This window comes from Temnothorax longispinosus, chromosome 7 (genome assembly GCF_030848805.1).
Source record: "Temnothorax longispinosus isolate EJ_2023e chromosome 7, Tlon_JGU_v1, whole genome shotgun sequence".
Classification (NCBI taxonomy): Eukaryota; Metazoa; Arthropoda; class Insecta; order Hymenoptera; family Formicidae; genus Temnothorax; species Temnothorax longispinosus.
This window is the reverse complement of record NC_092364.1, coordinates 6,801,910-6,814,230: the sequence shown is the minus strand read 5'-3', so window position 1 is coordinate 6,814,230 and position 12,321 is coordinate 6,801,910. Positions and strand designations below refer to the sequence as shown.

General features: G+C 35.3%; 1 pseudogene; it reads right to left on the bottom strand.

The window, feature by feature from the left end:
* Positions 1-5,704: 5,704 nt before the first annotated feature.
* On the bottom strand, positions 5,705-7,325 carry LOC139816395 (vacuolar protein sorting-associated protein 33B-like; annotated as a pseudogene).
* Between the last annotated feature and the right edge of the window lie 4,996 nt (positions 7,326-12,321).

The window sequence follows — 12,321 nt, the reverse complement described above, 5'->3', positions numbered from 1 at the left end:
AAATTTAACATATCTTTGAGATGCTGTGATGTAATTGTGTCCGAAATTATTTTTCTAATACCAAAATTAGTAGCTGCTATAATTTTGGTACTATAGGTACGAATCATGCCCCGATCATGGCTTAATTGTCTAGATCATGCCCCGATCTTGGCTTAATTGTCTGGATCATGCCCAAATCTTGGCTTAATTGTCTGGATTATGCCCCGATCTTGGCTTAATTGTCCGGATCATGCCCCGATCTTAGCATAATTGTCTAATAGATCATGCCCCGATCTTGGCTTAATTGTCTGAATCATGCCCCGATCTTGACTTAATTGCTTGAATTATAGCGATTTTAGATCATGATCCGATCTAGACAATTAAGCCAAGAATATAATAAAACTATAAATAGCCCGATATTTCGAAATTTGCTACACATATTTCTAAAAAGATTATGGACCTTTGATCGCATATAAAAATGGATCTAATCAATCAAATCTTAAAGAATTTTATATGAAATAGAGGTTAAAAAAACTGAAAAATATAATAGAATTAGAAATAGATCGATATCTCAAATATTGAGAAAGCTACAGCGTAAAACACGCTTTTCTGAAAAATAAAAATCCTCTTAAAATTTATATCGGTCGACGGATTTGAATAAAATTAGAGGATAACATACTTTCTATGATACTGTATTTGTGTGCAAAATTTCAACCCGGTATCTAAAAAATTGTAGAAGTAGATGCGTGTACAAAAAAATAGATGTAAAATCGATTGTATTTTGCTTGTAGATTATTGTAGTGCATTCATTTTTGTTTGTTAGTCCATAATTATATTTTAATTAAATATTTAAAGTGTTAGTCGCGCGTCAGCTATAACATCATAAGATACATCAACATATTATAAAATAAAAAAGCTCGTTTGTAGTTAATTGTATTTTGTTTGTAGAGCTTTGTAGTAAAGTTAAAAAGTTTTGTAGTCTCTTTAAATTGTTTATAATTAATAAATACATTTGTCGAACTGTGTAGCTATCGTTAATTAATTGTCGGACATAGTTTAACAAATGTATTTATTAATTATAAACAATTTAAAGAGACTACAAAACTCTACAAACAAAATACAATCGATTTCACACCTAATTTAAAAAAAAGTCAGTCGTCAAAAGTGTCAGTCGTCTAATATTATTACAAATTCCTGCCTCTTGTCAGAGGTCAATACGGTCCGTTGTTCGTTTCGAATTACGCAAGAAGCGCATAGGGCCGACATCACAGTTTCCGATTAACGTAATCCTCCAATTAAACTCACTCTTCGTCTCTTTCTAAGGGTATAGTTAGAAAGAGATGCAGAGTGAATTTAATCGGAGGATCACGTTAATCAGAGACTGTGATATCGGCCTATAGACCGCATAAACGCATCAAACGCATCAACTGCCTCAAGTCGAAATGGAAGCAGTCAATGCGCTGGGAGGAGTGCTAAGAATTCAGTACAGTTAGTACAATCGAGGGAATTCTCTGCACTACCAAAACGCTTCCAATGCGCGCATTGATTAAATTGGAACGACTTTCCGAATTACGCATGAAGCGCGTAGACTGCATATAGAAAGTCGTTCCAATTTAATCAATGCGCGCATTGGATGCAAATATAAAATATAAAACTTTAATACACGAAATAATATTGCAATAAATATTATGAAAAATAGGCCTCTTAGAATACTTTACGGGAAGCTCAGATATATTGCGACGTGATATCTCCTTGGATTCATCCAAAGAGAGTTTTATACGGTTTGCATATTTTGAATGACGGATTACCTACAGAGATTCATTTTTATGCATTAAATTCTCTCTCGAAATACTCTCCTTAGAAACCCTTCTTATGTAGCTGCAAATAACATCGGAACAAATTAATTTTTTATTATTAACAGAATAAAGAAATTTTAATATTACTTAATGTTGATAATAATACCTTCCATCCCTACAATATTCCATTACAATACAATATTCAGAAAAATGTCCTTGCAGATAATCTACATCCAAATGTGCATTTTTGAAATCTGCTGTTAAATTATGAATATCATGGTGTGGAAAGTACATGCGGTTAATTTCTTTCAACAGATTAGTTAAAAGATAATAATTTCTAGGACGAACCAACTCTGATGTACCTATAAGCATCACAGCATCTAGCTTTGTGCAAAGAGGTATTTTACGGGAACTGTCTTTAAAAAATAGTCTTAGCATTTTCGTTTTAAAGTCACGCGGGTAATATAAGGGTGGGGAAAATAATATTGGGGGTATACAATCTTAGACTTATAATCAGTTTTCCACAACTTAAACCACTCATTATTAGAATCGTCTTGAGCCGAAATTCGAATTACGTTTCCGTTTGTACATTTCGTACATAGAAACTCTGATTGGATATACAGCTTCATGAAACTCGATATCTTCAAAAAAGGAAATATCTTTTCAACAAAAGCGTTGATATATAAAATAAAATCTTAATAAAATCTTTTATAACAATATTTTACTTGTGAATCAGGTATCACCAATGTAATCATGTTCAAAACCTTGCCATGGCGCCCTTCGTATACTATGAAGATCTGTCATGGATTCGTCTTCGTATTGCCACGGAGTTATTGAAATGACGATATCATATCGATTCAACTTCTGTTTTGAAATGTCAAAATGTATCAAATAGTAGAAAAAATCTTGTAGCATATAACATATATAAATTTAGATTCCGATTACTTTGTACAGGACAATACAACGGATAATACACATACTATGAAATATCTTTCTCCATTAAAACACTATATAAGAATAAAATAAGATAATTATTTAGTTTAAAAGAGCAACCTTCTACGACCTTGATTTTGACATATATAGGGAGCACTCTCCTGAGTGACCTTCCAAAGGTTTTAGCCGTCGTTCGTTATTTATTAAAACGTTATTAACAAAAAAGTTTAAGAAATATAACAGTGCTAATTAAGAAAAGTCAATTTGCTGATATGTAGTGTTTATAGACAGTACACATGTGGGCGAAAGAGGAATTCCGCCTCTTTTTTTAGCAGGGATGGACTAGAGTTCCTCTAGTAATTAGGAGTTACGACTCCGCGTGATAACTCCTGATTGGTCCGCCATCAATAAGGAAAAAGTTAGTGGGAGTGAGACAAAGCTATAACATCCAAATAAAAAGTACGAGAGTGGGGAGGCTGTCTCTCTCGATCGTTCGCTATTAGATCAGATCTCTAGTAATTATTAATTACGGGCGGTGTCGCAACTCTTACTAGAGGAACTCTAGGGTGGACCCCGTTTTGCCCTGTAAACAGAGATAGAGTGGGGTAAGCCTCGCTTAGAAAGTTAAACCGTACAATGATAAATCTTGTCTTGTCTAGTGAGCAGGGGTGGAGTGGAGATGACATCGCTTTTCGTGTGAAAATGAAACTTGAAAACCCATATTGTACCATGATAGACCTCTAAACGAGAACTGAATATTTGCATGTAAAAAAGAATCGAAAGTGCGATAGTTCTATCTATACGGTGTTAAAGAAATCTATATTCTATTTATTATATTTCTTAATTGTTAATAACTTTTTAATCAATAACGACGGCTAAATCTTTGGAATGTTACTCGGAAGAGTGATCTTGGCAACATATGTCAAAGGTAAAATCATGGAGGGAAAATCGTCTATTTAACATTCTAAATAATTACCTGAAATAGTTCTCCATAGTTTGAAAATTTGGGTGGTCCGATTATGTCAGGAGCAGTATGAAATGCACTGAAATCAGAGTTGATTTTAACGTGTCTTCTCTTCACAAATTGATAGATGAAGTCAACTTTAATATCCTCTTTTTCTATGGATTTTTTACCGATATAAGGATATCGATCACAACTCTCACAATGTAAACTTTGGTAATTGGATGTCATATTTTCTCTCTGAAAGAAGACCAAAAATATGGAGAATAATAATCCTTGCTTTTGTAACATATTGCTAAAATGTATAATTGTATCATATTTGTAATTATAGCATAAAGATTATATAATCTAAATTCATCTTCCTTCCATTCACATTGCTAATTATACTGACACTATTGTCTGCATGTGAACATACGTAATGTAGACTATAGATTTTTAGTACTGGCTGTGAATATATTGCAGCTCTTGTAGAAAAAGATTTTAATTAACGATACAAATCTTGTTCTACAGAGAATAGTGTATATCTAGTGTATCTGATCTATAGTATTGACTGATTGAGTTTTATATTAATTGAAACCAAATGAGCTTATAAAAAGTGGTAGGTCGGCGGACTCTGCAGGCACGTAAAATAGCTTATTTTATTTGTTAGATGTCTTAGCAACGGTAAATATCACATTATCATTTGATAGCGAGAGGTGGAGTGTGAAGTCACGCATCGACCGGCGCGGCGCCGCGGCGGTTGATGAGTGACGCGCGTGACATTTATTTACGTGTCTGCCGAGTTCGGCCTACCGCTTCTCATGCGCTCATTTGCTCAGATGTTTCAATTAATAACTATATATAACTATTGCAAATGTTGTATTTTACTTCAGTTTGATCTATTTTACCAATCACCTTTTGGTTGGTCAATGGCTTCCTTATTGACTCCTGTACCTATACTTATTTTAAATTTCCAAATATGTCTTAAAATATAAATTATATTTTAAATCTATAATTAATACATAAAATCTATAACTTTTTGTTATAGCTTTCAAAATGGAGTAAAAGGAATTTAAATAATAAAAAAAAATTAGAAATATTATATTACATGTAATTTACAAATATTTTTTATTTAAATGTAGGAGAATTTGTTAATTGCGTGTGCTGATGTAAACATAAGCTGACGTCTTAAAATGTTTCTTACATACACATATATGTAGACTGTCTGTGAGTGTACTACATCATATAATTGTAAGCATATCACTTGACTGCTCATCATGTGAAAAAAGAAATTGATGTTAGATAATAGTGTAGTGTTTCTGTTTGTAAATAAAAATTAAATTTTAACAACATATACGTTATTATTAAATAATTAAACATTTAAATGCAGGCTGCATGCAGCCGTTAAATAGGTTCGGGACGGTGTAGTGCGGTGGGATGTATTACAGCTGTTCCCAATTATCCGCCGTTCTCAATTACCCCACCCATTCCTAGTATATAGATCTTTTTTTGTATATATCTTTTAAACCATTACAGATAGACTAATTTTGTTTGAGGCATTTAAAAGCACATGAAAAGCACATAATTCTAGCATATTGAGTTTTTTATTTTATATGTAATTTTAATGAGTGGGGGTGCTAGCTTACGTTGAGCCAGCACCCCCACTTTCAATTGCGATTTCCCGCGAAACCGCTCGAGCACAAAAATCGTGAATAGAGCGATCATTTTGTAGCTGAGGGGTTAGTCATTTATTTTTTATCAACATTCGCCGAGTTATTGCGAAAAAACGAAAATTTTGGTTCCCCCAAAAAATAAAATTTTTGCGGTTTTTTGCATTTATCTCGTTTCGATTAATAGATAGCACTTTTTCGCTCGTGAAAAAGTTGTAGGGCTTGAAAAAACAAAGAAAATGAGCGGTGACTCGTCCCGATTCGTCAAAAATTGGTTCCTCCTCCCTTCTCCCTCAAAAAGCTCTGGGTCTCATGATACGACAACTCAAAAAATAAGCCTTTCTAAACACCCCCAACACGCCTAAAAAGGAATAAAAAAGTTCGCATCACTTGAGAACAAAACCCTTTTTTTTGTCTAATTTGACTGGCCTATGCAGCTTTTGGATATTTTAAAGCTCGCTCTGCGTGATACCGTCGGTATGGTGATAGACAACAAGCACAGGAGACGCAAACATCGTAACGCATGTTCGTCTGCAAAAGAAGTATTTCACATTTTAATCGTAATTAAGTCATATTTCAATCACAATTTAGTTCCGATAGCGACCGCGATTAGATATAGTTTTAATTTAATTGATTCTAGTATTTAAAAATGCACCTCTATATTACTCTCAATATAGCTTAACAATTCCTTCCGGTCCTTGCAATCGATCATCAGTTTCTCGATCGTCTGCAAGACTTGAAATTCGGAGCCTAACGTGTCCGCGATGGTCTGGCACACTTCCCAATTGCCGGGTCGTGTCTCTGGTCCTTTGCAATCTCGTCGACACGTATCTCTCCATCTCGGTCAACTTCATCGTCTGTATCGCCTCCTGTTCAGCTGATGTTAGGCCAGTTATTAAAAATATTGACAAAGCGAGAGGCGCAATAATTAATGATAAAAATCAATACATTTAAGTGACTTGGCCTTCCCATGTAAAATCGGAAAGACCTCGCTGCAGGGCATGTCTCTCACTTCTCCGTAGATCTGATCTTTATTCGGATCCAATCTAGTCTGCGATTTTTCCAACGTCGCCATGCCGACGTTTACCTCTACGACTTCGTTCAATAAGCCGCGCGCGTACGTTACGAGCGTGAGGAGAGACGTAGCCAGATCGAAACCCCTGTTCATCACGATCAGGGCGCCGATCTCGTTTTCCAAACTAGACGGGCCCAGACTCTGTTCCATGGATTCCATCAGTTTGCTCATTTGCTGGCTGTGCTTGCCGAGAAGCAGCGAGAGCTTCGGCGAGCCGATTATCAGCTGCAACGACTACAGGTTGCGCGCTAACGCTAATGCTCGCAGAAGACTGAGGTCTTTGTGATAGTAGAGGTCGATAAATGTTGGATTTTCCAAGGACAAAACGTTCCCGTCTAATCTTATGAATTCTGCAGATAATGTTCGCAACGTAATCAGCTCGGACAAGCCTAAATAAACGATTCGATGTTATAAAGATTAAACGGAACAGGTAATGACCGTCGTTGGCGCGGTAATTTGCTGACCTTCCTCTTCGACTAGATTGTATAACACAGGCGGAACGAACGGCATGACCAACAGATGATGGCACACATCGACGTGAGGTCTGCCAATAAGGGATATTTCGGATTGTATTTGATCTAGAACCCTCTTGCACACTATCAAGCTGTTAGACACTAAGAATATACATTGACTATTCGATGGCTTCAGTCCTTCCTCCATTTTATAAATCTTGTCCACACCATATCGCCTAATTATAAAATGACACAGTTTATATAGTATGGATTGTTAATAAAAGTAAAACGTGGGTGTATTTTAGAATACGAGGACATTTACTTCAGTACGGTTACGCCTCCATCCGCCATCCAGTACTTTCATCAGTTTTTGTTCTATTATCAGATCTTTCGTTCCTGGAATGGTATCGAGTATCTTCACAGCTTCTGCTGACTCGTCTGCTGCAGCATGGACAGTTTATCATCCAAGGTAATTTCCATTTTGTTTTATTCGCAATAAATCGTAATATGTATAACAGTGCTCCGAGAAAAGTGGTCTCTAAAGCTGATTATCTTCATGGATGTATTTCATACCTAAAAATTAGATATTTAGAATTATTTCATGTATGTATACATGTGATTCTGCTAAATTTATTACTGTAGGGTAAATTATGTATATAAGAGTGTCGCTGTCATTTTTTTCACTCCACAAGGAGGTAACAGATTTTGATAAGTAAACTAAATGTAAAGTACAATTTAATTATTCCCAGACTTGATTACCTTCGCAGACACTCTCTTGTCTAAATACAAGATATAAATATCTTTTTCTTCTTCTTACAAATGTAAGATGTAATTTAATTTTGCATATCAAAGTCAATCCGTGTTGCACCTAGGCATTTAATTTAGGCACTTGTTTAGCAGTCTATGCTAACAGCTGACAAAGGAAAGCTGCGTAAGCAACAGAGTAGTGTGCAAGAAGATAACAGACTTTTATACAAATAAGTAAATTATAAACGTTGTCACGTTCTGACTGTTATTGTTCGTCCGTTTCTTGGTCAATGCATTTAAGCAATTTACCAGGGATTTGGACAAGTCGTGTAAAAGATATTATTATTATATTTATTATTCGGGACCGAAAAGATATCTGAGTTTATACGTATGGTAACGAGGATCAGCTTTATTTATTTGATTATAATTAGGATAGTCAACGTCGAAATCGACAGGAATAGGTTTAAAGGGAGGTGCGTTTTCTAGTTGTTGCAATTGTTGGAGGAAAGGGAGAGAATCTTGATTAGAAATGACTGCTTGTTTGATCTGGAATCTGATTCGTTTAATTCGAACGCGCCTACCTCCTTTCTTCGTCATTCAGCGGCGTTCACGAAAATGAATTTTAAGCTCGCCACACTCTTCGGCAGCGCTCTAAAACCAATCCGCCACACCCTCTGCTCGCCACACTCTTCGTCAGCGCTCAGATCGTCAGCGTAGAGGTCAAATTCACTTTCGGGAATTTATCGAGATTATTGTCTTTTTCTGGAAACCAACTCCGTAATCGCCACGGTTTCGACAGCGAAAGTACCGGATCGCCACACTCTTCGTCAGCGCCCCAGCACAGATCGCCACGCTTTGTCGGCGGAAATTGCGAGTCGGAATGCCAGAAGTGACAGTGATTATTACGACTCCCAAGAATCAACCCCGTAATCGCCACGCTTTCGGCAGCGAAAATACTGGATCGCCACACTCTTCGTCAGCGCCTCAGCACAGATCGCCACGCTTTGTCAGCGACAACTGCGAGTCGAATCTTAGAAGTGATCGATTTATGATTAAAAATACGAAATGAGATTCCAGATTTTTAACTTGTTCCTTTTTAAACTTATCTTACCTTTATTCTAGAAATCTCAATACAACTTGTGCGTGAAGCGCGGTCTTATAAGGTATGAGAGTGTAGGGACTAAGTCCCAGAATTGAGCGCGAATGCTCGAACTTAGCGTATAGCGGAACGTAGGAAATCGAATAAGATTAGGAGAGAGTCTGAGAATTACGTCTAGTCAAGACCGAAGTTAAAACTTATCTGCCTTCCGCGGCGTTTTTCCGCCCTATTTATACCCGAAAAAGACCGGAATCTTCCGCGCGAGATTCCCGCCTTTTTCCTACGCGTCTTAAGGGGGGAGGTATTCTAGAAGCTTCTAGAACATTCTAGAAGCGTAGTTTTGGGCCCATCTGGCCTCCAGCCCTTCAACGGACTCCGATAAGATAATCTAAACATTTACACTAACCCGGCCGTTTCCTCGGAATTCCGAGCCTAGCGTGCGTCGTCTAAGCGTTCAAAACTTTTAACGTGCGTCGTCGAAAATATAAAATTTCCGTACGTAACAACGTTAAGCGTAATTTATTATCATTTGCATATCAAAGGCAATTCGTGTTGTACTTGGACATTTGTTTAGCAGCCTTTACGTTTACATCTGGCAAAGAAGAGACGTCAAAATAACAGTATGCCAACAGTGAGCAACACCTCAGCGAAACCTTTTCATTTCAATTCGCGATTTCGCTGAATTCCTCTTTACATGAGACTAATTAAAAATCAAAATTACTCCTCCTTATTAAAAAAATTTGAATAAGAAGAAAGGAGAAAGAGGAAGTCAGAAAAGCATCAATTAACAATAAAACAAACATGTAGTAAATATTTTATTATTTACTTATTATCTCCGTGTTACATGCGAAATTAATGATATATTTCCCCAATAGTCCGTACCGTTTAATTTGTATATTTTTGTATCAAATATAAAATATACATATCTCACACACACACATTAATAGTAGAGAAAATTCAAACTGCATCGGATGTCCGATTACGTTCTATGTTCAAAAGAAACATTTATTTACAAAGGACAAAGTATTTTTCAGCTTATCGAGATTCGCACCTTCTGTTTTGGATTGCAAATTATACAAATTATAAAGGTAACAATTACAATAGAATGCATATTTAAATTGAAAAAATTTAAACTTTTGTAGATCGTCTAATAGTACGTCTAATAGTCATCTTTTCGACTTATCATATGTAACTATTTTGTTCTTAAACTTAAATTTTTATATTATGATACAAGTTACAAATTTGCGGAAAACGCGTCCCTACAATTAATACAAACAAAATTATCAACTAGTTGAAAAGTGGTTTAACTGAATACTAATTTCAACCATAGACGACATAGCCGTCTAATATAGCCGGCTTTTCGACTTGTCACTTCTGACTGGGAATTTATGTCAAAATTTATATAACAATTAGGCTAATTTCTTTTTTTAGGGTATAAGTCATTAGTAACTGTAATGTGTATAGAATATAATTCATTTGTTACAAACATAAAGAAAACTTTTGAAAGTAACTGTAATGTAAAATAATTGTTTTATTGTAAAAAAAAGAACTTTTAAAGAATCTTAAACTGTTTATGGAACAAGTATGATAAAAACAAAATTGAAAGGCGAAGTTCAAAGCTGATTTACCTTTCCGAGCACATCGAAATATAATGCACAATAGCAGCCAAAGATATCTGCAAAATACGTTTTAGGGGAAAGGGGGGTAAAATGACAAAATGGGGGTAAGATGACGAATTGCTAATTTTTCTAAACTAATAACAGATAACGAGTGTATGCGAAGGTCCGAAATAACCGTACATACATTCCTTCAAAGTAAACGGTACCATTGTAAGCGGTGATTATTGCTGTGGGCCGTGGGCTCACTAGAGAGAAGACGTCTTAATGATAGGACCGAAATATTTGCCAAATTTATTGTCACATGTATTAATATGTTTCGTTTTGCCACGATAGAAACCATATTGAATATTTTAGATTATATGCATAGTAATCATACACACATTTCTGCATTCTTATTGCATTATTTTCCGAAATTGTATTATAGATCAAAAATCCCGCAAATATCCACTTGATAAACCGCTTAATTATTACCCATCTTTATACACAAATTGGGTACTAAGGGTCTTAATGTTTCCGATGTTTCCCAGGATTTTTGATCTGTAATACAATTTCATAAAATAATGCAATAAGAATGCAAGAATGTGTGCACGATTATTATGCAGATAATCTAAAATATTATTGTCAATTGGTAACATCCCATACAGCATGGAATATGCAAGAAATTTGCTATAAACAATCTATAAATATTTTAATATTCCACGGGTCATTCAGAATATTCCGTAGAAGTTCTATAAATATTCCATGAAATTTTGTCCATTCGGAATATGCATAGAATATTCTACAAATGTCTAATAAATATAGTACATTTAAAAAATGCATAGAATGTTCTATAAAAATTTTGACAAATATAGAATATTTGGAATATTTACGGAACATCTTGTTAATATCCTTAAGGGGATGCTGGAGCCGTCTGTTTTACCGGCATTTTTTGTCGGCACGTAGCGTCGTATTAATTTGACAGAATTAAAAATCCTTCTCCAGAATTGCAGTACATATATTAATGATTCGGAGAAATTCTGATTTTATATAGAAAACGAGAAAAAATTACGGAAGTACAGATTTCCTTATCCTACTCTTGTCCCAATATGGCGTCTCGAGTTGCGGCGAGCTGTCAGCTCGTCACAAGATGTATTTCATATAAGAGATATACCATTAGTACGAACGCGAAAACAAGTTTCCCCGAATTGCACAACAAGAAAAACATCTTTAAACCCTCCAAATCAAGATTTGAAGCGTAATATAAAAGTATAATGTCGGTGTGCATCGTGCGTATGTGTGCGTGCAATGTAGCGTGCTATCCTTGTCTATATCTTTGTCTATACAAGGACAGATATAGTTCGCCGGTCTATATTACGCTTCCAAATCTTGATTTGGGGGTTTATCGATGTTTTTGTTGTTGTGCAATTCGGGGGAACTTGTTTTCGCGTTCGTACCAATGGTATATCTCTTATATGAAATACATCTTGTCGCGACGAGCTGACAGCTCGCCGCAACTCGAGACGCCATATTGGGATAAGAGTAGGATAAGGAAATCTGTACTTCCGTAATTTTTTCTTGTTTTCTATATAAAATCGGAGTTTCCCCGAATCATTAATGTATGTACTGCAATTCTGGAAAAGGATTTTTAATTCTGTCAAATTAATACGACGCTACGTGCCGACAAAAAATGCCGGTAAAACAGACGGCTCCAGCATCCCCTTAAACATTTATAGCATGTGCTATGAATATTCTGAAAAACTTTTCTAGAATTGTTGTGAATATTTCAATAATAATCTGTGAACATTGCAATGAACATGAAATATTCAGAATATTAAGGGAATATTTTTTACATATTAGTAGAATATTTTTAAAATAATCTATAAACATTTTAGGAAAAATATTGAAAACATTCTAATTATTCTAGGAATATTTAAAGAATATTTTGGAACATTATATAAATATTCTGGAAAGCATTAATAAAAACTTTTTAGAAATCCGAGACCTCTGCGAGCTAACGAAGGGGAAGCGTAAC